The following is a 25725-nucleotide window of genomic DNA, read 5'->3' as shown; positions in this document are numbered from 1 at the left end:
TTGTTATTATTATTATTATTGGAAAGATATTTGAGGCTTGAGATAAAAGTTTTTGGGAATTTTGAGAATTTGGAGAAGGAATATATATATATATATATATATATAACTAAAAAAGGAATTTAAACAGCCTCGATCTACGTGTGCTCCTTCAACTCATCTTATTTGTGCATCCATAGTCAGATACCTTGATGAAGTTCTTTTTGGTGTTGCTCCCAAAAGACTATCAGTCAAATAATATTTATAAATTATCAAATGAATTACTTATACTAACTAGTAGTACAAGCGGCAAGTCCGGGGTCAAACCTCAGGGAAGCACGGAAGATTAGTTCATCGAAGCTCAGTTTTAGTTAAAGTGGTAAAATAAGGGAGTTTGGTGTGGATTGGAATAAGAAATGCATCAAAGAAATAAAATGCAATGAAACTAAAAGATAGAAATGCAATTAACTACGAGATTCTAGCTTAAAGAAATGGAATGGACCAATGCAATCTTGTTCATCGAGTTATTTAAATGAAATTTTAGGTCCTTCATTATGCCTAGCCCAATTGACTGGACATCTAACCAATGGTCCTAATTACCTAATTAGCTAAACATGCTCAAATGAATCCATATTAAACATGATTAACCCACCACATTAAGTTCTAAGGCTAATGCTAGGATAAGTGTTCGTCTTCCACCATCTAATCAAATATTCAATGTGGTTTCTCTCTAGGTTGATGGGAGCAACACCATTCATTTTAGACAACGAATTACAAGCCTAACCAACCTATTGCTTCCTTTGAGATTAACCAATAATTATATGTCACATATTATAAGCTATCTCTAAGTATTCAAATTATACAACAAATTATTGGTTTTCAATCAATAATAAAAGTATGCAATTCATAAACACTAAATTCAGATTGAAATCCATAGACAAGAATATAGAAATTACAATCAAACAAAACTCCAAAAAATTACATTGTTCCAAATCCCTAAACTAGAGAGCTAAGTCTTACTGTAACGACCCTACTTTCCTACCTATTTCTAGGACGCTACTTCATGCATGCATAGGCTTAGCGTGCATTTTCTTTTTCCTAAACAAATAAATAAAAGAGTCAAAATTTTTTTTATTAGTGCTCAAATGAGCAAAGATAAGAAAACATAAATAAATAATAATAAATAAACTAAAACAAAAATAAAACAAAATAAAAATTTACCGTTTGGGGTACCCCTAAACCCAAATTTAAAATGAAAACAATTAAATAGTCAAATAATAAAATTAATGAATATTGCATGAGAGTTTAAAACGCCTAACTCCTAAACCAGACTCCAAAACATGATACTAAATGCGGAAGCAGTAAGTCGTCCTGATGGCCAGGTCACAGATCTTTTTTGCCATGCGCCGGTCTATCATTACCCTTACCTGAAAAATAGGAAAAGAAAAGGGTGAGTATAAACGTATACTCAGTAAGCAGCCCACTACTGGGCCCACTCAGTGATCGGTTAGTTTTTCATTGGGCCAAAGTACACAAGGCATCATAGGTGTAGGCATAGGCATAGGCATAAGAGGTGACCCGAAGGCACGCTTTCATAAGTAGTGACACCTAAGGTCACAGGCATAAACATAAGTGGTGATCCCAAAAAGGACACCGTGCATAAGCATAGGGTATGGGCCCAGAGGCTCACAACATGCGATCTGTATAGCCCAATGGCAACACTAACAATCACAAAAATCTCAATCGACATAAGCATGCAATCAAGGCCATGAATTAACAGTCATAAAAATCTTAGACGGACATAGGCATGCAATCAAGGCCATGAATCAGCATCAAACTTTATCACAGTTATCCATACATCAAACTTCAGCACAGTAACTCATACATATAGTGACATAAGAATTTTTCTTCTGACTACCAAGCTTATCGAGATCTTAGGGCAATACCGAAAGTGAACCACTTACCTCGAAATTATGTCGAACAGTTAGCAATCAAACTCCACTTATCAACAAAATCCCTCTTTGACTCGAATCAGATGCTCGAATTGTCCTAGAATAAACCAATTTAATGTTAAACCTTATAAACACAACTTATTACCCCAAATTGTACCAAAAACTCCAAACCACTCACCCAAAAGAAAGTCGACGTAACTAGAACTACACTAAGCTCCAAGGACGGAATCCAAAACAGTCTTAAGACAAGCTGAAATGTTTCAAAACTAAATTCAAAAATCCAATAAACACCAACATTCACCAAACCAAATGGGGAAACGCGATTTAAATCAGAACAACCAATATAACTTACCCAAAAGGCACCCAAGCGAAACTTCATACTGCTGGACAGTACCGACAAAATGTCTTGAAATCCGGAATTGAGCAACAACGCACTCTGAATTAACTGAAATCAGACAAAAAATCGGTAGCCATTTAGAACCCATTAACTAGAAACCAAAAAACTTAAATCTCATCAAAACCACGTTCTTGGCGGAACCGAAACGTTCGGCGACTGGTGGACGCAGAATGGAAACGGAAGATAGAAAAGAAAAATCGAAGAAACTCGACGCGGCTGGAGGCGGACGACGCTTCACGCAGCTGAAACGACTGAAACCTTGCACAGCTAGAAGACTGAGACCTACGGTCGAGCGGCGGACGACGGACGAAGGTGAGGCACGAGGAGGCGACGGCGGACGAGCACTGTGAAGGGTAGCATTTCGGAGTCTGGAAAGAGGAAGAGGAAAAGAAAAAAATTTTTTTTTTTCTTTCCTCTGGCACGCAACCCGAGGTCCCCTACCCTAATTTACAACCTAATTCCTCTTCTCTCTTTTAATTTAACTATTAACCCCCTTTTTTTAAAAAAAAAACATAAATATGCATCAATCCTTGGGCCGTCACACTCTTCCCTCTTTAATAAACTTTCGTCCTTGAAAGTTCTAATCCTGGAAGAGCTCTGGATGCAATGCTCTCATCTCGTCCTCTCGCTCCCAAGTTGCATCCTCAAGCTGATGGTTCCGCCACAGAACCTTCACTAGTGGCACCTCTTTACTACACAAAACTTTCACCTCTCTGGCCACAATTTGCATAGGCTTCTCCTTGTAACTCAAGTTTTCATTCAACTGCAAGGGCTTAAAGTCCACCACATGAGCCGGGTTCATTAAATACTTCCTCAGCATGGAGACATGAAAGACATTATGGACCGCAGAGAGAGACGGTGGCAAGGCCAAACGGTAAGCCACAGAACCGACTCGCTCTAAGATCTCGAATGGCTCTACAAAACGCGGACTTAGCTTACCCTTCTTCCTGAATCTCAGGACACCCTTCATCGGCGGCACTCTCAGGAACACTTTGTCACCTGCCTCGAACTTCAGATCTTTACACCTAACATCATCGTAACCTTTCTGTCTACTTTGCGCTGCTAGCATTCTAGCCCTGATCTTCTGCATGACTTCATTCGTCAACTCTACTAACTAGTTCCCACCAGTTTCATCTCCCTAATCTCACCCCAGCAAACAGGAAACCTAAAACCTCTGCCATAAAGAGTTTCAAACGGCGACATGCCAATGGTAGCCTGATAGCTATAATTGTAAGCAAACTCTGCCAAATGCAAGTTGGAGTCCCAACCCTCCTGAGAATTCCAACGCAAAAGCGCGCAACATGTCCTCCAACGTCTGATTCAAACGTTCTGTTTGCCCATTAGTTTGGGGGATAAAAGTTGTACTGAAGTTCAACCACGACCCTAAAGCTGCCTGAAGGCTCTTCCAAAAACTGGAGGTGAAACGAGGATCCCTGTTGGACACAATTGATACTGGCACACCATGCAATCTTACTATCTCCTTCATATATAGCTGAACCCATTTACTCACCGCGTACGTGGGCTTTCCTGGAATAAAATGTGCCACCTTGGTGAGTCTGTCTATCATAACCCAAATCACTGAGAAACCCTTCGCTGTCCTGGGCAAACTCGTAATAAAATCCATAGCCACGCTCTCCCATTTCCATTCTGGCACATCCAATGGCTGTAGCAAGCCTGCTATCTTCTGCCTTGGGGCCTTCACCTGCTGACAGACTAGACATCTGCTGACATAGTCAGCTATCTCCCTTTTCATACACCAGTAATATCGCTTCACATCTTGGTACATTTTGGTACTACTTGGTTGCATCGAAAATGGAGAGTTGAGAGCTTTTGTCAATGATTCCCTTTCAGGCCATCATCTGCTGGGACACATAACCATCCCTGATACAAAAGACCCTTGTCCACCGATACAGAAAATTCACTTGCTTGGCTCGACCCTACCTGACAAAATTTCTAAACCAGGTTTGGATCACCCTGTTGTGCAACAATAATCCTTTGCCTTAAGGTTGGTTGCACTGTCAACTGAGCTAACTACGATGTGATTTCCCCCCCACTGCCACCGATCTCTACTCACTTCAGATCCTTACATAACTGAACCTCCTTAGTGATCAAGGCAGCCGAATGGGTGACCTTTCGACTGAGGGCATCGACTGCCACATTCGACTTATTTGGGTGGTAGAGGATCTCGCAGTCGTAATCCTTTACTAACTCGAGCCACCTGCGCTGCCTCATGTTTAACTCTTTCTGGGTGAAGAAGTATTTCAGACTCTTATGGTCGGTGAAAACTTGGATCTTTTCCTTATACAAGTAGTGCCTCTAGATCTTCAGAGCAAACACCACTGCTGTCAATTCCAAGTCGTGGGTAGGATAGTTTTGCTCATGGTTTTTCAACTGGTGGGAGGCATAGGCGACCACCTTACCATGTTACATAAGCACGCAACCTAAACTCTTCTTAGAAGCATCACTGTAGATCACAAAATTCCTGGAGCCGTCTGGTACGGTGAGAACCGGGGCTGAAACCAACCTCTGCTTGAGGTCCTGAAAACTGTCCGCACAAGCTTTGCTCCAAGCAAACGAAGCTCCCTTCCTGGTTAGCAGAGTCAACGACGTGGCTATGCTAGAGAAATTCTTTACAAACCTACGATAGTACCCAGACAATCCCAGGAAGTTGCACACTCATTGACCATTGCAGGGTAGGGCTAATTGGTAACGGCCTCAATCTTAGCAGGATCTACTGAAACCCCATCCTTCGACACCACTGCCCAAGGAAGGACACCTTCCATAGCTAGAACTTGCACTTAGAAAACTTTGCATACAGTTTGTTTTCCCTCAGCATTCCTAGGACCTTCCTAAGATGTTCCTCGTGTTCCTCCTCTGTCTTGGAGTAGACCAAAATATCATCAATGAAAATTATTACAAAAGTGTCTAGGAAGTCCCTAAACACCCGGTTCATCAAATCCATGAATACAGTTGGAGCATTTGTCACACCAAAAGACATCATAATGAACTCGTAATGCCCGTATCTGGATCAGAACGCAGTCTTGACCCAATGCTTTATTTCTGTCCTAGTTGATCCGTTCGGGAAGGATGAATCGCTCCCGAAACTGTCCCTAATCCTCAGCTGATGGTAATCTTACCGTAGGTCAATCTTGGAAAATACAGTAGCACCCTGTAGCTGGTCAAACAGGTCATCGATTCTAGGAAGTGGGTACTTGTTTTTTATGGTCACCTTATTCAACTCCCTGTAGTCTATACATAAACGTAACGACCCATCCTTTTTCTTCATAAACAACACTGGTGCACCCCACGGAGAAACATTGGGTCGTATGAACCCTTTATCAAGCAGTTCTTGCAATTGAACCTTCAGTTCTTTCAATTATGCCGGAGCCATTCTGTACGGTGCCTTGGATATAGGAATAGTGCCTGGCTCCTGTTTGATTGTAAAATCAGTCTCCCTTGGTGGAGGCAATCCTGGAAGTTCTTCCGGAAATACATCGGGATAATCTCTCATAACTGGCTTAGAGGTTAGTGCAACCTCAGTTTCTCTTGTGTCAACTACGCTAGCCAAAATACTCTAGACACCTTGATTAATCAACCTCTTAGCCTTTACCGCGGAAATCACCTTGGGCAAAACTACCGTCCCGGCCCCCTTGAACTTAAAACTGGCTTCCCAAGAGGGGGTTAAAAGTCACCTACTTACGAGAACAGTCTATACTAGCATGGTTGGCAGCCAATCAATGCATGCCCAGAATAACGTCGAAATCACGCATGTCTTACACTATCAGAGTCACATCAAGGGTGCGGTTTGCTATTTCCAATTGACACGCTTTTATCTTTTCACTTGCTATCATAATCTCTCTTGACGGTGTACACACTGATAAAACATAACCCAAGGGTTCCAAAACTAACATAGCATGCTTTACGAACAACGAAGAAATGAAAGAGTGAGATGAGCCAAAGTCAAACAATGCCAAGGCATAGTGCCCCAAAATTGGGAGCGTACCTGTCACCACTATTCCCGAGTGCTCAGCTTCTTCGCGACTGGTGGCATAGACCCGACCCTGCTGCTGCTCTCAGTTTGAACTACCCTGGTGTGAACTCGGGGGTTGACCCCCTATACTTCTGGAACCACTACTAGGGCATTGGTCTGCCGTATGCTCTATCTGCTTACATCTGAAACAAGTCCTTGTGCCAATCAGACAGCGTCCCCAATGACGCTTTCCACATGACTTGCACACCGGTCTTTCCCTCTAAACTCCTCCTGAAGTAGTAGCCTGTAGTTGAGTGTGCCTTACTAACCTGCTTGTACTTTGGACCTTCTGCAGAGGTCTTGGAGCTTTCTACTCAATTTCCTCTTCTGGCCGGGGGGTTGGTTCCTCCATCAGGGACTTCAGGAACTCTATCCCTGAAGGACAACCTACGCGTGCTGCTGCTTGGAAGGCTGCGACGTAGGTGTGAGGCTCCAGAGCTTACACAATGCCTCATACCCCATCCTGGAGTCCTTGCACAAACCTTTCAGCCTTCTTTGCTTCGGTAGACACTAGATCAGGGGCGAAGCAAGACAATTTGTCAAACTTCTCCTTATAATCTTCTACTCCCCTACTTCAGGTTCATGAACTCAGCCTGCTTGTTATACTTCACATGAGCAGAGAAGTACTTCTCGTAAAACTGCTCCTTAAACTGGTCCCACGTGGCTTGGCCTCCACTGGCTTCTATCATTTTCTTAGCCAAGCGCCACTAGCGCTTGGCATTATCGATGAGAACGAAAGCGGCACACTACTGCTTCTGCTTCTCTAGACACCTCATGTACTGAAAAATCCCCTCAATAGTGGACAACTACAATTTTGCATTTGTGGGGTCTTTCACGGACCCGTTAAACATCGGGGGATCATTTTTCTTGAAATCTCGTAGGTATCCGACTTCCAAAGAAGGGCCTGCCACGATCCAATTCGTGGCTCTATCTTGACTCTGAACTGGTGGTAACGGGACTAGCGAGGATGGCGCTTGCTGTGACTGTGCATGCTGAGCTATTTGCTCGGCCACCATGCCCCTTAGCTGTATTGCCACGGCCTTCGTGATGACGTTCCAATAGCTACAGCCATAGTCGTATATTCTACTGGAATTTTTGAGGATGATGATCCTAGGGAGGCACAGTTAAAGCTCGAGGCCCGCTTCTTGGTCTAACCTTCTGCCAAGTTGACCCAGAAGGGTCACGAGGTGGCGGGTCCCGCACCTCTTGGCTCTGCACCTCGGGTTCTTGCAGGTCAGATCTCACTCCCCAACTACATTTTTACCTCGACTGCCCTTTCCTCTTGTTCATGGCGCCATACCTGGTGACCACATGCAACGTTTTAATACACTCTAGCACGGTAAACTATCAAATGACTACACAATAGGTAAGATTTCATATATATTTCCCTAAAGGACTTTAAATAACATACCTGGAGATAACAAAAGATCCATTTGTGGCCATAGGGAACAGATTAGACTCACGACATAAGTCAGTCTACAGAACTTAAAACTTAGGCTCTAATACCAACTGTAACGACTCTACTTTCCTACCTATTTCTAGGACGCTACTTCATGCATGCATAGACTTAGCGTACATTTTCTTTTTCCTAAAAAAATAAATAAAATAGCCGAAATTTTATTTATTAATGCTTAAATGAGCAAAGATAAAAAAAACATAAATAAATAATAATAAATAAACTAAAACAAAATAAAAATTTACCGTTCGGGGTACCCCTAAACCAAACTTTAAAATGAAAACAATTAAATAGTCAAATAATAAAATTAATAAATATTACATGAGAGTTTAAAACGCCTAACTCCTAAACCAGACTCCAAAACATGATACTAAGTGTGGAAGCAGTAAGTCGTCCTAATGGCCAGGTCACGGATCTCTTTTGTCATGCGCTGGTCTATCATTACCCTTACCTGAAAAAATAGACAACGAAAAGGATGAGTATAAAAGTATATTCAGTAAGCGGCCCACTACTGGTCCCACTCAGTGACCGGTTAGTCTTTCCATTGGGCCAAAGTGCATAAGGCATCATAGGCATAGGCATAAGGGGAAACCTGAAGGCATACTTTCATAAGTAGTGACACCTAAGGTCACAGGCATAAACATAAGTGGTGATCCCAAAAAGGACACCGTATATTAGCTTAGGGTGTGGGCCCGGAGGATCATAACATGCGATTTTCATAGCCCAATAGCAACACTAACAGTCACTAAAATCTCATTGGACATAAGCATGCAATCAAGGCTATGAATTAACAATCATAAAAATCTCAGACAGACATAGGCATGCAATCAAGGCCATGAATCAATATCAAACTTTATCACAGTTACCCATACATCAAACTTCAACACAGTAACTCATACATACAGTGACATAAGAATTTTCCTTCTGACTAGCAGACTTATCAAGATCTTAGGGCAATACCGGCAGTAAACCACTTACCCTGAAATTATGTCGAACAGTTAGCAACCAAACTCCACTTATCAACCAAATCCCTTTTTGACTCGAGTCAGATGCCCAAATTGCCCTAGAATAAACCAATTTAATGTTAAACTTTATAAACACAACCTATTCCCCAATTGCACCAAAAACTTCAAAGCACTCACCCAAAAGAAAGCCGACGTAGCCAGAACTACACTGAGCTCCAAGGACAGAACTCAAAACAGTCTTAAGCTAAGCTGAAAATGTTTCAAAACTAAATTTAAAAATCCAATAAACACCAACATTCACCAAACCAACTGGGGAAACAAGATTTAAATTAGAACAACCAATATAACTTACCCAAAAGGCACCCAAGCGAACCTTGATGCTGCTGGACAGTACCGACAAAATGTCTTGAAATCCTGAATTGAGCAACAACGCACCCTGAATTAACTTAAATCAGACCAAAAATCGGTAGCCATTCAGAACCCATTAACTAGAAACCAAAAAACTTAAATCTCACCAAAACCACGTTCTTGGCAGAACCGAAACGGTCGGCGACTAGCAAACGTAGAACGAAAACGGAAGAGAGAAAAGAAAAATCGAAGAAACTCGACGTGGCTGGAGGCGGACGACGCTTCCCGCGGCTGAAACGACCGGAACCTTGCGCGGTTAGACGACCGAGACCTACAATCGAGCGGTAGACGATGGACGTAGGTGAGGCGCGTTGGGTTGAGACGCGAGGAGGCGGCAACGGACGAGCACTGTGAAGGGGAGCATTTCGCTAGTCTGGAAGGAGGAATAGGAAAAGAAAAAAAAAGAAAGAGAAATTTTTTCTTTCCTCTGACACGCAACACGAGGTCCCCTACCCTCATTTATAACCCTAATTCCCCTTCTCTTTCTTAATTTAAATATTAACCTTTTTTTTTAAAAAAACAATAAATATGCATAAATCTTTGGGGCGTCATACTCTTCCCCCCTTAATAAACTTTCGTCCTCGAAGATTCTAATCCTGGAAGAGCTCTGGATGCAGTACTCTCATCTCGTCCTCTTGCTTCCAAGTTTCTTCCTCAAACTGATGGTTCCGCCACAGAACCTTCACTAGTGGCACCTCCTTGCTGCACAAAACTATCACCTCTCTAGCCACAATTTGCGCAGGCTTCTCCTCGTAATTCAAGTTTTCATTCAGCTGCAAGGGCTCAAAGTCCACCACATGAGCTGAGTCCATTAAATACTTCCTCACTTCCTCAGCATGGAGACATGAAAGATATTATAGACGGCGGAGAGATACATTATAGACCTTGGGGCATCACAATTACCTTCCCATGTAGATGAATAAGAGAAAAACCTGACAATGTCTTCACTAATTACATAAGATGGAGAGAAAAATGGAGAAAAATACTAGTGGATAAGTGAGACGAGGAAAAAAATCAGCATAGAAATCGATTGGAAGGTGATTCTTTCATAAACTACTGCCTTAAAATGAAGAAGAAATGTTTTATATAGAGTCGTAGTATTGCAAAGCTGTCCTATTTTTCCAGCATTAAGTCGCTACTTCCTTGTAGTGTTGTGCAACACTCATTAAGCATTGCAACGCTCCATCCAGGGGCATTTTCATCATTGCACATCCTTTTGAAGCTCGGTTGCTCAAATTAGCTCCTAATTGTTTCAAATTAACTCAGAACAGCTCGTAATGACTTATTCTACCTCAAAGATGCTCAATACCTTTTTAAAATCATTAAATAAACACATTAAACATAGTAATCACCTAGAATTAAGAAGAGGAAAATAACACATTTTCAGTGTTATCACGCCTCAATCTCTATTTTTAGCCTCAAATCAACGATGCCACATTCTTTTTCTCAGGATCAATATCCACAGTTGCCACCGCACCCCGACCTTCCAGATGCCCACACTAATTTGACCCTCTCTAGATCGTTTGTGCTGCCAGCCTCCCGTTTCAGATCCACAATCGCCGCCAGTACTGTCTTCGCGTGGGTCTCATCGATCGTCCTGTACACAGTCTGGATGTCGTGCGCCTGAGCTGGGTTTGCCGCACCAGATCTGCTCGCTGGCCATGATGTGTCTGTCAATCTGTCACAGACTTGCAGATTGTCTACCATGCCGCTTGCGAATTTACTGGTGGGTGAGAATTGCAGATTTGTCACAAACTTATAGATTTACTGGTGGGTAAGAATTGGTGGTTCAAGGTGAATTTTATGAGTTTATTGTGGAGTTATTGGCTTGGGGTTAATTACATGTAAAGTTGTTGGACTAAAATTTGTTTACCCATATTGTTTTGATTTTGGATCAGAGTTTTGGACATTGTTAAAACTGCTGTCCAGCAGATGTTGAAGTTGGATTTTGGCGAAATTTTGAGCGTGTTGGATTGAAGGATTTAAGGTGATTTTTTTTACCAACCTCACCTTGGGTAAAAAGTTATTTGGACTTACTTGGTTATTTTGGTGTTTGGAATTTGACCTTAATATTAATTTTAAATTTGAATTATCTTTAGGCTTGATTCAGGATTCAAGATTATGAAGATGGTTCAACTTAACATTAAGGTAAGTGTCTTTCTACTCATTTGCCTTTGAATCAGTTCTCTTAACCAAAATGATAATGATAAGACTGTACATTTATATAGAATGATATGAAATGGTTTACTACACTTCGATTATGTAATGACTATTGGTGTTCTGGTAACTTTTAAGTCACATTGCTGTGAACACAATAGAGGACCTTATGTTTACAATCTACACACTGAATATGATGACGTAATGTGACTGTGATTTTAGTACGAGGTTTATTGGTTGGTTGATGCATGCTAGAATATATGGTAACTATTAACCTTTTTATTGGGCGGTGTACATTTTACGTTTGTGATCCTTTGGGTTAACACCTATGACTAACTTGTGTTCCTTTGTGATCACATCTATGACTAATATTGTTCTGTTGGGATCACATCTATGGTTGATTATGTTCCTTTGGATCACACCTACGACTTATTTGTGTTGCTTTGGATTTAGACCTATGACTGATTTGTGTTCCTTCGGGTTCACACCTATGACTGATATGTGTTCCTCTGAGTTTCACATATATTTTCTTTTATGGTTTAAGAGTCAATTTTAATATTTTAGATTGTAAAAATATTTAGTGTTTGCACCTGAGGACGTAAAAGGTGATTGTTGTAAAGTTTGGTTTATGGTTTTCTAGGGGTACCCCAAACAAGAATTCTTAAAGGAACTTATGTTTTGTTTAAATTTTCCTTTTTGCTTAAAAAGTTGGATTTTGGTTGAATGTGTTAAAAGTTGTTTTGTTTTGAATTTACACATGCATGTTGTAACTGATGGGACTTTGAGGTCTGATGCGGAAGCGGGGATTGATCCCAAGTTTTTAATTTCATATAATATTGACAATTCAAAGATTACATTATGTATTTTAACAAAAAAAAAATTACAACATACTTAATCACAATGCAAAGAAGAGAAAAATAGGGTTTAGATTTACTAATCCTTGAAGTCACAAATCTTCACATATTCCCTTCCAATTGGTCACGAATGAAATCTCCTTAGAACAACACCCAAAATGGCGATTAGCACAAAAGAACCTTCTGTATTCTCCTTAGAGGTTGAGAATTACAGGGAGAGTTGTGAGCTTCTAATTTTTGAGGAGAGGAAAACTAGTTTTAAGAAGAGGATCTTTTTGTTCGTGAGAATGCATGACACATTTTTTTCACACAAACGTTATGTGTTTTGAGAGAAAAAGAACCTTCTGTAAACCAACTCCCACTCACGATCCTAATTGAGAGAGAAATAGGGAGGGAGGTATTTTCATAACTTCCTCCTTTAATTTATTTTAAAAAATATAATTAAATAAAATAAATTTAATATACATATACGATAACCAACGTATCATATATTATACATTAAACTATATGAATCCTCTCATATAATATAAGAATTTTAAACAATATAACCTATAGTTAGAATTCTCTCAATAATATAAGAATTTTAATATAAATCAATTTTATATTAAATATATGAATCCAACTCATATAATTAATATTTGAATCATATTTAAATATTTATATTCTTTCAAATTAAAATTTATATTATAATGTATCAAATACATTATATTAATATATCACATATAATTAATTTAAATTGATTATATCATATATAATTAATTCCTCAATTAATTTGAATAATTCAAATTAATCCACAAATTAATCCAAAATTAATTTTCAATAATTCTTGTTGAGCTACAAAGGGGACCTTATGGATATGTAGATTGAAGCTTCAATGGTACTTGGATAATTAATCAAACTTTTTTAATTAAATTACCCAACTTCCATTAACTATAGGTCACTCCACTAAAGACCGAGAGTTGCACTCTTCGCACTACATATATATTTTTGTTTCCATTGGATATAACCAGTCAACAACACCATGACCCTTCACAAATTGCTCGTAAGTACAGTTGGGCCAAAATTACCATTTTGCCCTTGTAGTTATCTAACTCCTTAACTACCACTAATCCCTCTAATGAACAATAATTCATAGTCTAACTATGACCAAACCCCTCTCGTGCTAAGAGAGTGTGTGGTATCACATTGTTCAAGCCCAGGAATCACCTCTTAAGGGAGTAATTTATCTCCTTACCCCGACATTAGGGAAGAAGCGAATTCCGTCTTGTGTATCTGTGTTCCCAGCTCCTTAATTAGACGAATTGCTAAAATCGTAGGCATATTCAGTCGGCCAAATAGGTCACTCTCATCCATGCAGATCAAAAGACCGCCTTTATAGGCAGAGTTCACAACTCATTCAGAATATAGGTCAAGTCACCTTTGGTCATCTTGGTGAAATATAAGTCTCATCTATCAACGGTGTTATATTGAGAGACTATTCATTTCATGGTCTTGTCTTATACAAACTCTTTATATAGAATACTTTCGCTCACATGTCTCCACATCAACGGTCGAGATCAGATCATTTGTAGCACTTTACAAAAATTGTAACAACTACAAAACGCGTTATATTCGTAGTGTTACTAGGATAATGTACCCAACTTTATCCATCTACTACAGACCTTTTAGTTTATTACTTAAACATGATCCAACTACATGTCTCTACATGCATGTTTAAGTTACAGAAGATAACTTTGAATCTTAGTTTATTGATTTTTGTGGGTTAATGCAACTAAATGTCACAATACAATAAATAAAGTGTTTGTATAATACAATTACAAATTAGAAGACCCAGGATTTTTAGGGCATCAACCTTCGAGGGAACAACGAACCTAGTGGATGTTGAGCTATGAATAAACTTCATAGAGAAATGTATCAAGGTCATGAGGTGCCCAGAGAACAGGAAAGTGACACACACCACTAAAGACCCACAATTTAATTCTTTGCATTATAGATAAATTTATGTGTCCACGGATATAACCGTTATTAGTAAGTTGACCCTTCACGAATTTCTCGTAATGACAACTGGGTCAATCCTTAAGGGTGAGACCTCATTGTTCAAGACCTAGAATCAACCCTTCAGGGAGCAATTCCTTTACTTACCTTAAAGACGGGTATGAGTGAATTCCATCTTGTGTAGCTATGTTAAGGGATTGGTATTCCCACAGTGGAAGTTTACGAACGTCGGGTGTCTTGAATCTTATTTTTTGAACTTAAGAAAACAGAGGAGGCAGAAACCGTGGATAAACATATCTAACACCTAAGCATGCTTTCCAGTGTAGATTACAGAGAGAAAAGGGAAACGGTGCATAACCTTTCTTCATGTTTCCTCTCCAGTGAGACTATGGAGGGATCTCTTCCATTTCTCATGAACTCAGCAATATAACAAGATATCGAAAACAACAACACCCTTTGGACACTACCACAAGCATTACCTTGTCATTCTCAAGGTGAGAATCAAGGAGAGTTTGGTGGGATTCCTTGGTTATTTTGGTGAAAAAGGGATATAACTATTCTTGAGAGTAAAATGCAAAGGAAGAAAATGAAGAAAAATTGGAGAGAACGTCTTTAGCCAATTGAATATCACGTATCTGACTTCATCAAACCTCTGCCATTTTGCACCATGTGGGAGATAAGAGTGAGGGAGTTATTAATTTCTTTCACCATTTAATTTAATAACACCCAAGGAGTTTGAAGAAACTCTTAAATAAGAGAACCATTGAGCGGAAGCAAGATCCTTCCAAACCCATTGTGAAAGAATAAAGCATTTACAAAAATACAACCACAGTTATGCATTGTAGAGAAAATTACAGCATGCTTTCTTCTTAAAACCAAAAGGAATCGGGTGACATACCTTTGAAGAACTCTTCTTCACGTATTCCTTCGATCTACACTGGTCAAGTATCCAGCAAACTCGATCACGAGCATAGATGCAACGAACAACCAGTGAAATCATGAACTGTCAGATCCTCGAACCCAATCGAGTAATACTCGATCCTAGACCCTCGAACAACAACATTCGATGCTACCACTCGATTACCTTGGTATTCTCGGTATGACAATCTTGGAGGTGTGGGCTCTGTGTGAATTTGGTAGAGGGAAGGAGGATGTATACGATCGAGTAAGTGGGAGAAACGCTTATGTCTATTGTATAGACACTGGGTACTCGATTGTTTAGTAAAGGAGGCAATCGTCTAGCAAACCCGCTCATCGTTCACTCTCTCAAATGGCTATCGTATAACTCTCTCTTTTCACTAGATCAAATGATGCGCTTAATCTTGCGATTATGAAAAATGAAAAAAAATTTCACTTTTATTCTTCAGTTATTAAAATTGAAAGAAATTTCTCATTTCACGCACAGTTAAAGGAGAAACCAGCTAATAATTATCTTATAATTTTTTTATTATAAATAAATATAAGAACTAATTTATCATATTATATTTATAACCTATAGTTTTAATATCACATCATATATAATATTTACACTATAGTTCTTTTCTCTTTTATTTAATATAAATAATATTTATATTAATTCCTCCAATTAATGTATCTAATACATCAAATTAAATACATCACATATAATTGAATCAATTTAATTATATCATATATAATTGAATCCCCTCTTGTTAATTTGAACACTTCAAACGAACCCAAAAACTTATTCTCAAATTGAATCCATTGAGCTACCAAACGGACCTTATGAACCTGTAGCTTGAAGCTCCAATGGTACATGAATAACTAACTAAACTTTTTAATCACGATTTCTACAATCCGTTAAATGCCGTTGACACCAGTAAAGATCGACAGTTGCACTCTTCGCACTATAGATATATTTCTGTGTCCATTGCAACAGTACGATAACCCTTCATAGATCGCTCGTAAATAAAGCTGGGCCAATTTACCGTTTTGCCCCTGTAGTTACATCGAACTCCTTAAGTACTACTCATTCCTCTAATGAACAATACATCATAGTCCTACTATGAGTGAACACTTTTCGGGCCATGAGAAAGTGTGTGGCACCACATTATTCAAGTCCCAGAATCAGGTTTTAAGGAAGCAATCTATCTACTTACCCATGCTTTGGGGAAGGAGTGAATTCCGTCTTGTATAGGTGAGTTCCCAGCTTCCCAATCAAACGAATCCTCAAAGTGGTAGGTTTGAGTCGGCGATCTGGCTACTCGCACCCATGCAAATCAAAGGACCGCCCTCATAGGCAAGAGTTCTGTACTTACTCAGGATTAAAGTCATGTTACCTATGGTCATCCTAGTGAAATGAAAGTCTCTGTCATTAACGACGTTATATAACAAGACTAAACATTTCCTGTTCCGATCTTATACAAACTGCTTTGTATAGGATCCCTCGCTCGCATGTCTCCACATGAATGATCAGGATCAGACCATCTGTAGCACTTTACAACACTTGTAACATCTACAAAGCGGGCCGTATCCGTAGTTTCACCAAGATAAAGTTTCGCTCCTTTATCCATATACTATAGACCATTTAGGTTATTACTTAAGGCATGATCCACTTGTATGTCTCCACATACATGCTTAAGTTACAAAGATAACCAGAGATCTTAGTTTATTGATTTGTAGTTAATGCAAGTAAACTATCTCATACTTCATAGATAATAATGAAGAAAATAACTCATATTATTACATCACAAATGTTTGTTTATACATGTGTTTACAAACTACAAAACCCAACGAGATTTAGGACATCAACCCCAAGAATCTCCCACTTGTCCTAAAGCTAGTAGCGTGTACAAGATAAAAACAAGTACAAAACAATAAACTAGGGCACTAAGGCCTAGTACAAAATCTCCCATTTGCCCTAGTCCAGTCGCGGACGGTCTCGTAGACCCATGCACTGTAGGTGACCCTAAAAAACTGTAGCCGTGAGAGCCTTCGTACACGAATAAAAAACGTTGTGCTCTGAAGCTATCTTCGTAACGATAGTCTTTATACGATACTACTTCTAAATATGCATTGTTAATGATATGCTTGTAGTATGCGATAGAGTAATGCGTGTCACAAGTTTCCTTGTACTGAAACTAAGTATAATTCCAACGCAAGTTTCTCAGAATAATCTGAGGTCGAACACAGGGAATGTTTTCATTAATGCATTACTTTTGCGATACATGCGACCGATTTTTACAATTAATAAAGAATTGGGTTTATACAAGAATCTAAAGTGCGATGAAAATAAAATTGCATTAATAAAATAAAGTTACGTGGAAAATAAAATCCTAAACTAAGATGATACAAGATACAAGATACATGATACATGATACTGAGTTCGAGACTGACTGTGAAGTTATACAACGGATCGTGGTATGCGATGGCAAGTCTTTATGGATGAATCAGAAAGAGAGAGTAAATAGTAAAAACAACGCAAGTTTGTCAATTGCGTTAAAGATGCAACTAAGGTTCCGCTTTCCCTTGGCGTACACCTTTCGGTGATCGGCCGCGTTCCCATATTTCTATGGTGAAACAGGGATGAATGTGATGAACGCAAGGTTGCTTCCATCTCTGGAAGTACTTCTCGCTTTAGATAACACATTCTTCCAACCGTTTCTCACTAGGCAGAATAACATCTTTACTTCTGCTCTCACCGGTGAAGATGTCGTCGAGCATGCTTTAGCTAAACTTAATTATTTCCTTAACACAAATTAATTTACTTGCTTAATTCTTGCTAATTACCTAGGGAATTAGAAAAACATCATGGAGAAAATGGATTATGGATGAACGGAAATAGACAGAGAGATGATAATGGTGATCATAACAGTTGATACTAAGATTAAGCGTTCGATACATGGTGTGAATGAAAGATTAAAAAGATGAATACAGATGATGAAATAAAGATTAGAAACGAATACAGAAAGAGTGTCAACGTCTTGACACAGATCCTAAATGTAGGATGTGCTTGTCAGTGTGTGGAAGTAATGGAGAGGAGAGCTTCCCTCTCAGGCTTGCTTTTCTGGTAGAAGTGACCTTCGCACAGAGCTTCAACGGCGGGGATTGGAAGGATTCTTTGCCTGGAGACTCACCTCTCGGCCTTGTCTCGTAATTATCCTGGATCTACTTTGGAAATCGCTTCAGACCAGTCTCTATCAGATCAGTATATGTACGTCTCTATGTATTCAAATATATCTTTCAATGAAATTTCAGAAGCTATTTATAGGCAAAGCTTGACTCTTTGACATTGTGGTCCTCACTTTATGGTTAAGGTAGTTCCTGAAATGGTGGATTGAATATTTCTTCTATTATGCAATCAACCCATCAGAAATGCACAACTGAAAGTTGTACACGTGTCAGAAGCCTCCGCAATTGCGTTGCTCTTTAAATCTTCGATCGATCGCCGCATGCGGTGTTATTTTTTATTACCACATGCGGTTGAATTTGCGTTGATCGCTAAGCTCTTGATCGATTTTCGCATGCGCCGTCATTGCGTTGATCATCTCTTCATTTTTGAATGATGGACGCAATGCGACGTAGATGCGTTGTTTCTTTTATCTTTGAGCCATTAACGCATGCGATGACTGATTTCCTACAAAACTGAAACTGAAACAATCTATTCTACCATCGCAATGGTGTTAGTGGGTGTATTGACGACAATTTATAATTCTCGCATTTCTTAGCCAATTTCTATACTATTGACGCAACTTTTCTTTCTTTTAGCCGCAATATCTAAATAAAATAGTATAAATAACTTGTATTTCTACGAGTTATCACACCCCCAAATTTAAATATATGCTTGTCCTCAAGCATATCTTCTACTAAGGCAATATTGTTCAATTCTTATCCTAAATTTTGCGTCGATTGGTTGCTTCGAATGCTCCACCTAGGCAACATTACTCAACAACGCAATTTCGTTCTATCCCTGATAATTCATAAACAAGCCCTACTTTATTCTTCTATACAACAAATATCTACTCAAAAATTCCTTTCTTGCCTTGAAAAGAATTTTTACCTCTTCATGCAAAAATAACTTAGTACGACTTGAATGCGGTGGTCGGGTTGCGTTTTTTTATTAGAGACTGTTGATCATGGTTACACCCTTCGTTTTGGCTTGTTCCCACGGGTGTCATGCGAACATCCAACTACGGTTGTGTGTCAATTTCAACTTCAACTCTTGATTTTCAGCTAAGTATAACTTTTGCTGGTTAGAGGAATTGTCCCTTATATTCTTATTTTTTTATTCTCATTTCTCTTTCCTTTTCTTTTCATATTGCATCGATCTTGGAAACCCACCTTCGTTTTGGCTTGCTCCTACGGGTGCCATGCAAACATCCAACTACGAGCAGGTTCCTTTCAGGACTTTACTCTTATCAGGTTGGGATTTTGATTTTCCCTTGCGCTGACATTGGAGTTTGTATGAAAAAAAAAGATATTTTTTTTAATGAACGCATTTTCTTAATGACCGCATCCACTTGATCGCATCTGCTCAGACATTCCCCACCCCCAAATTTAGAGATGCGCAAGGTCCTCATTGCGTTGTTTTGTACAGAATAGACAAACGTTTAGTCAAAATTTTGAAAAGAAGGTTTGAGCAGAGTTTTGAAGGATAAAAGGTAAAGTAGTGCTATTGCTACAAATTATCTAAGTGTTAATCAGAAAATACAAAGTGTGAGAAATGTTTCTAAGGTAATGCATATAATTCATCATGGCAGTACAATGAATAACGCAAAAGAAAAGATAAAGAACATCGAAATAATTGACAAAGGATGATAAAGAAGAGGCTAACGCATATGGAAAGAATTGTTACTCAGTTGTATTATAAATTAACCAAGTATGCAAAGAATTACAAATAACGCAATACAACATTTTAGCATGTACAAAGAATCAAGTAAGAGCTTCTATACATAGAAATAATGAAATGAAATTATCTTTTGTATTTGATTCAGACGAGTGCACGGTTAATGATTAACGCTATGCATCCATTAACACAAATGCGTCTTTGTAGAGAACGGGCAACAATGCAACACACCCCTCAACTCAATGCATTTTTGGAGGACGGGCGCACTGTATTTCAATGGTGCAACACTACCTCAACATAGTGCGTTTTTGCAAAGGTCGGGCGAAAAATACATATGAGCGCAACACACCCCTCAGCGCAATGCATTTGGGTAGGATGGACGTAAAGTGTATCTTGTTAGTGCAAGATGCACCAATCATAGCAATGCACACCGATTTGTATTTTTTTTTTTTTAATTTCATCCAACATGCAAGTCTTTCATTTTGAAATAGGTCTCTTTTGGAGTTCTGCATTGAGTACCTGATCAACATCTTGTCAATGTACGATGCCTGAGACAGAGCTAGCACTTTATTCTTTTGGTCCCGAAAGATCTAAATCCCAAGAACAAACTAAGCCTCTCCCAAATCTTTCATTTGGAATTGGGTTGCTAGTCATTTCTTAACTGAAGTCAGAAAAACTACATCATTCCCGATGAGTAGGATATCGTCTACATATTGTTGGGGTTGATGCCCTAAAGCCTCGTGTCCTGTAGTTTGTAAACAGTTTGTACGAACGCTTGTGTTGTTAATATATGATATTTACTTCACATCTTGTATTTTTGCTCAGTTGCTTGTTTTATTTGCTTTACTATAAACCAATAAATATAAAATCCCTGGTTATCTGTATGTGACTCAAGCATGAATGTGGTGACATACAAGTGGATCATGTCTTGAGTGATAACCAAAATGATCTGTAGTATATGGATAGAGAAGGGAAACCTTATTGTGGTAATGCTACGGATGTGACCCGCTTTGTGGAATGGTCACAAGTGTTATGACTTGTCACAGATGGTATGATCCTAATCATTCGTGTTGGGGACATGTGAGCGGGTGCAACCTATACAAAGAGTTTGTATAAGACCTGACCACGAAGTGTTAACATCTCGTTATATAACACCGTTTATGACAGAGACTTCACTTCACTAGGATGACCATAGGTAATATGACCTCAATCCTGAGTGAGTTGGGAACTCCTGCCATTGAGGGCAGTCCTTTGATTTGTATGAATGCGAGTGGCCAGTTCACCGATTCAAACCTACCAGTTTCGGGATTCGTCTGATTTTGGAGCTGGGAACTCAGCTACGCAAGATGGAATTCACTCTTTCTTCGAGGAAGGGGTAAGTAGATGGATAGCTCCGTTAAGGGATGATTCCGGGGCTTGAACGATGTGGCGCCACACACCTTCTCTTGGCCAGAGAGGTGTTCACACATAGTTAGACTATGTTGTATTGTTCATTAGAGGAATCAGTGGTACTTAAAGATTGACATGTAACTACAACGGCAAAATGGTAATTTGGCCCAACTGTACTTACGAGCATCTGTGAAGGGTCATCGTACTCATGATTGGTTATATCCGATGGACATAGAAATATATCTGTGGTAAGAAGAGTTCAACTGTTGGTCTTTAGTGAAATGCCTGATAGTTAACGGATGGTGGATCTCGTGGCTAAAGAGTTTAGTCAGCTATTCACGAGCCATTGGAGGTTCGAGCCATACGTTCATTAGGTCCCCTGGGTAGCTTGGATAAAGTCGAGAACCAGTGTTTGGGTTAATTTAAAATGTTCAAATTAACAAGAGCAAATTCGATTATATATGATATAGTTAGACTTGTTATTTATATATGATATTATTGGCTAAATGTATGAGATACATTATTTTAGAGGAAATTAGATATAAATATGAATTATATCAAGTAGAGGAGAAAATACTATAGTAGATATGTGATATCAAACTATATAGTAAAAATATAATATGATTATATTTATTATTAATTAACTGGTTAATTATATGATAATTAAGTCAATTTTTCACGTTTGCACGTGGGTTAATGGGCAGCGTCGGTTATTGTAATCGATGAATTAAAATGAAAATAGTTTTCATTTTGAATCAGTCGAAAGAAAAAAAAAAGAGCGCGCTGGTGAATCGTAAACGATCGCTTAAGTATTTCGAGAGCCTATATGATAGTCACTCTCCGCCTAAACGATCGTCCACCTCGCGCCTAAACGATCGCACACTAGTTCCTACACGATTGGATAGATTCTCAAAACAATCGTATAGTGTGCCAATTTTGCTAAACGATCGTTCAGTAAAACCTACACGATCGTGTAACATCTCCTAAACGATAAGCATTTTGATATGCGATAGCGCCTTTTTCCCTCCCACTTGCTTATCGCCAACACGATTTGGTCTTCCTCCTTCCTCTACCAAATTCACCAAAGACCACGCTTTGGGTTCTCACTACGAGAATACCCAGGGCTCTTTTATGATGGTTTCGTCCTCGTTGCGTTCGTGTTCGTGCTGCTGTAGTTGACGATTCTGCTGGGCGTTGGAAGATCGTATGGAGGTTTCTGCTGCATTGAGTTCCAAAGTTTGAAGACTGTCTTCAACTGGTATGGCAACTCATTTCCTTGTTATTTTGTTGTTCATAGCATGCCGTTAATTAAGATTTGTTTGCATAACTGTGCGTTTGAATGTATAATATGTATTTCGATCACGGTGAGATCGGAGAGATCCAACCACGCTCATGAAACTCTTCGGTAAGAGATCCTTCACATATAACACTAGGAAAACTACTTAACTGTTGATGATTTTCTTGTAGACACAAGGCTCATGAACGTTCTGGTCAAAACCGTATGATTTGATCGCAGTATCAAACTTTATATTCCAAGATCGAGATGCCTGTTTCAACCCATAAAAGGACCGACTCAGTTTACAAACTTTTTGCTTTTGACCTTGGGCTATGAATCCGTCGGGTCGCACAATATGAATGGTCTCCTCAAGATTACCATTCAGAAAGGCAGTCTTGACATCCATTTACAATATCTCATAGTCATAATATGAGGCAATAGATAAGAGGATGCGGATAGACTTCAACAAGGAAAAAGGCAAGAAAGTCTCCTCATAGTCAACTCCTTTCACCTAAGCATAACCCTTTGCCACAAGTATAGCCTTAAAAGTTTGCACCTTCCCATCAGCACCCCATTTCCTCTTGTAGATCCATTTACAACCTATAGGTTTAACCCTACCAGGTTCGTTAACAAGATCCCATACTGAGTTGAAATACATAGACTCCATCTCGAGATCCATGGCTTTGACCCATTCATCCTAGTCAACATCCTCCATTGACTTCTTGAAAGACAATGGATCCTCAACCTCACCATTGTCTACCATAGCCAGGATTTCAGTGGAACCGATATAGCGAATAGGTGGGTTCACAACCCTCCTACTACATCGAGGTTCCCTTAACTCTTGAGGTGGATTTGACCTACTAGATGAACTTCCATCAACAACTCTTGTTGATGTAGCAAACCCTTCAACAACTTTTGTTGAAGTTTCAGTAGTTTCCTTGGAAAGTTCATCAACACGATTTTACTATGTGGACTGTGCTACCTTATATGATCCTCCTCAAGGAAGGTAGCGATTATCGACACAAACACTTTGTTTTCCTTAGGATCATAAAAGTAACTCCCTCGTGTCCCTTTGGGCGAGCCTACAAATAGGTACAGCCTCGAGCGTGGTTCTAGTTTCTTAGGATTAGCCTCAAGTACATGTGCTGGGCAACCCCAGATGCGGAAGTTATTCAAACTAGCTTTACGCCCGTTCCACAACTCCAAAGGTGTTTTGGCAATAATCTTGGAAGGAACATAGTTGAGGATATAAGCTGCAATCTCTACGTCAAAACCCCAAAACGAGTTCGGTAAGGAAGCGTAACTCATCATCGACCAAACCATGTCCAACAGGGTTTTATTTCTCCTCTCTGATACACCATTTTGCTGAGGTGTACCAGGTGCTGAGAGTTGGGAAACGATTCCATGTTCTATCATATAGTTCTGGAACTCAGAATCCAAAAACTCTCTTCTCTGATCTGATCGAAGTGTTTTAATTTGTTTATCTCATGCGTTTTCAACTTCAATCTTGAACTCTTTGAACTTTTCAAAGGATTCTGACTTATGTTGCATCAAATAAACATACCCATACCTTAAATAATCATCAGTAAAAGTGATGAAATACTCGTTTTAAAGTTTAAAAGCAATATTATCTTGTGGGGATACCCTACTATAGTTCCAAGTTTGGAATGAAATTTTAGATTTATGGAAAAGGTTATAAAGGATCATATGTCTTGGTTTAGGGATTATGTTTCCCTCCTGAAGTGAAAAGTGCACCTTCAAGTTGTTGGGTTAAGCAAGGATAAATATGAAGAAAAATAAAAGTATTTAAGGAAAGGCTTTTTTTTTTTTTTTAATTTGGAGAGGTAAATAGAAATTAATGTGTTCAAGACTCCTAAATAGTTAAGTATGGTTTGGACTTTAAAACATGATATGGGTGGATATAAGGCGTTGGTTTTAGTGTAAAAGAGGAATCTCTTATTACCATTTGGAACTTTGGACTGCAGTAGGCATTATTCGGAAAATATATATATATATATATAGCTTGCTTAGGTTGTTGGATTGTAGACTGTGGAAAGGGATTCGAATAGTCACATGTTTTGGTACAGATATATTTCACTAGGAAAGTGAAAAAGAGCATCTTAGATTTATTGGTCTTGGAAAAGATAAGGGTAAGGGAAATGAAAGGATTTGAGAAATATTTTGTTGTTTTGAGAAGGTAGGGGGAATTGATGTTTTGAGATTAAAAATAAAGGTTTGGTTTGGTTTCCAAGATAGGAAATATGTGTTTACGAACCTTTAGAGTTGGTATGAACAATCTCGTTACTATTTGGAACTATGGATCTTAGTATTATTTGGTTGAATGGATATCCTGCCTAAGCTATTGGTCATGGAACACAGTTTTAGCATGAGAATTTGATTAAGCTAGACTATGATGCGTTGGAAGAGTGCTTAGCAATCTTCTTCAAATTATAGTGGAGTCGGAGGAAATAACGTTTTATGAAAGAATGTTTAGTAGCAATATTTGCTAGAAACTATGGAAATGGAAAGAGTAAGGCCTCGTTAAAGAGGGGAAAGACGTTGAAAGATATTAGCAAGATTTAGAGGTTTTGATTGTGGACACGAATATCTAGAACAAAGAATTAATGAAGCCATCGATTTGATTTGAAGGTGAAAGTAATCTAGCTCCAAGTAAGAAACAAGTTATATGAATAATAAGGTTGAGTAAATTTCAACCCTATCCTTAAGGCTCCTCATTGAAGGACTCTAGTAGAGTTGGAATAACCTAAGTCATTGATACAAGAATCATTTAGCAAAGTGTTTCATATGTGCCTTAATGTTTTGCCTTGGAGCACATCAACTTTGTTTATCAGGAAAGAAAGATGATTCATGCGATTTTGTATCAACTATTACGAATTGAATATGATAGCGTATCTCGGTCGCAGGGGACGCAGGGGAATGTCGGAGCCATCAGGGGCCGAATCTGGATTCCGAATCCTGGGTATGAGGCATTACAGTTTATATATTACAAACTACGAGACCTAGGACATGAACCTCAACAATCTTCACTTATCTTTTTTTTAATTTT

The 25725-nt window shown here is 39.0% G+C and overlaps 2 long non-coding RNA genes across 6 annotated transcripts; one reads left to right on the top strand and one right to left on the bottom strand.

Moving 5' to 3' along the window:
- Window positions 1-1142: 1142 nt before the first annotated feature.
- On the bottom strand, window positions 1143-9624 carry LOC120087644 (uncharacterized). 4 transcript variants are annotated; one of them, XR_016524021.1, is made up of 9 exons: window positions 9292-9624; window positions 9129-9212; window positions 8954-9025; window positions 8790-8874; window positions 6329-8262; window positions 2281-2373; window positions 2107-2178; window positions 1941-2025; window positions 1143-1403 (listed from the first exon to the last, which is right to left on the bottom strand). It is a non-coding gene; the product is annotated as an uncharacterized LOC120087644 (long non-coding RNA). The 4 variants fall into 4 exon arrangements; XR_016524020.1 differs by having other exon boundaries at window positions 2107-2194; window positions 9129-9190; XR_016524019.1 differs by having other exon boundaries at window positions 9129-9190.
- An 827-nt stretch (window positions 9625-10451) lies between these two features.
- On the top strand, window positions 10452-20798 carry LOC120087883 (uncharacterized). 2 transcript variants are annotated; one of them, XR_016524018.1, is made up of 5 exons: window positions 10452-10954; window positions 11083-11171; window positions 11284-19541; window positions 20201-20363; window positions 20485-20798. It is a non-coding gene; the product is annotated as an uncharacterized LOC120087883 (long non-coding RNA). The 2 variants fall into 2 exon arrangements; XR_005484719.2 differs by having other exon boundaries at window positions 20201-20798.
- Window positions 20799-25725: the final 4927 nt, after the last annotated feature.

The sequence above is a fragment of the Benincasa hispida genome, chromosome 10 (genome assembly GCF_027475165.1).
Source record: "Benincasa hispida cultivar pf3 chromosome 10, pf3_genome.v1.1, whole genome shotgun sequence".
NCBI lineage: Eukaryota > Viridiplantae > Streptophyta > Magnoliopsida > Cucurbitales > Cucurbitaceae > Benincasa > Benincasa hispida.
Note: the sequence above shows the minus strand (reverse complement) of the source record. Positions and strands in the feature narration are given on the sequence as shown.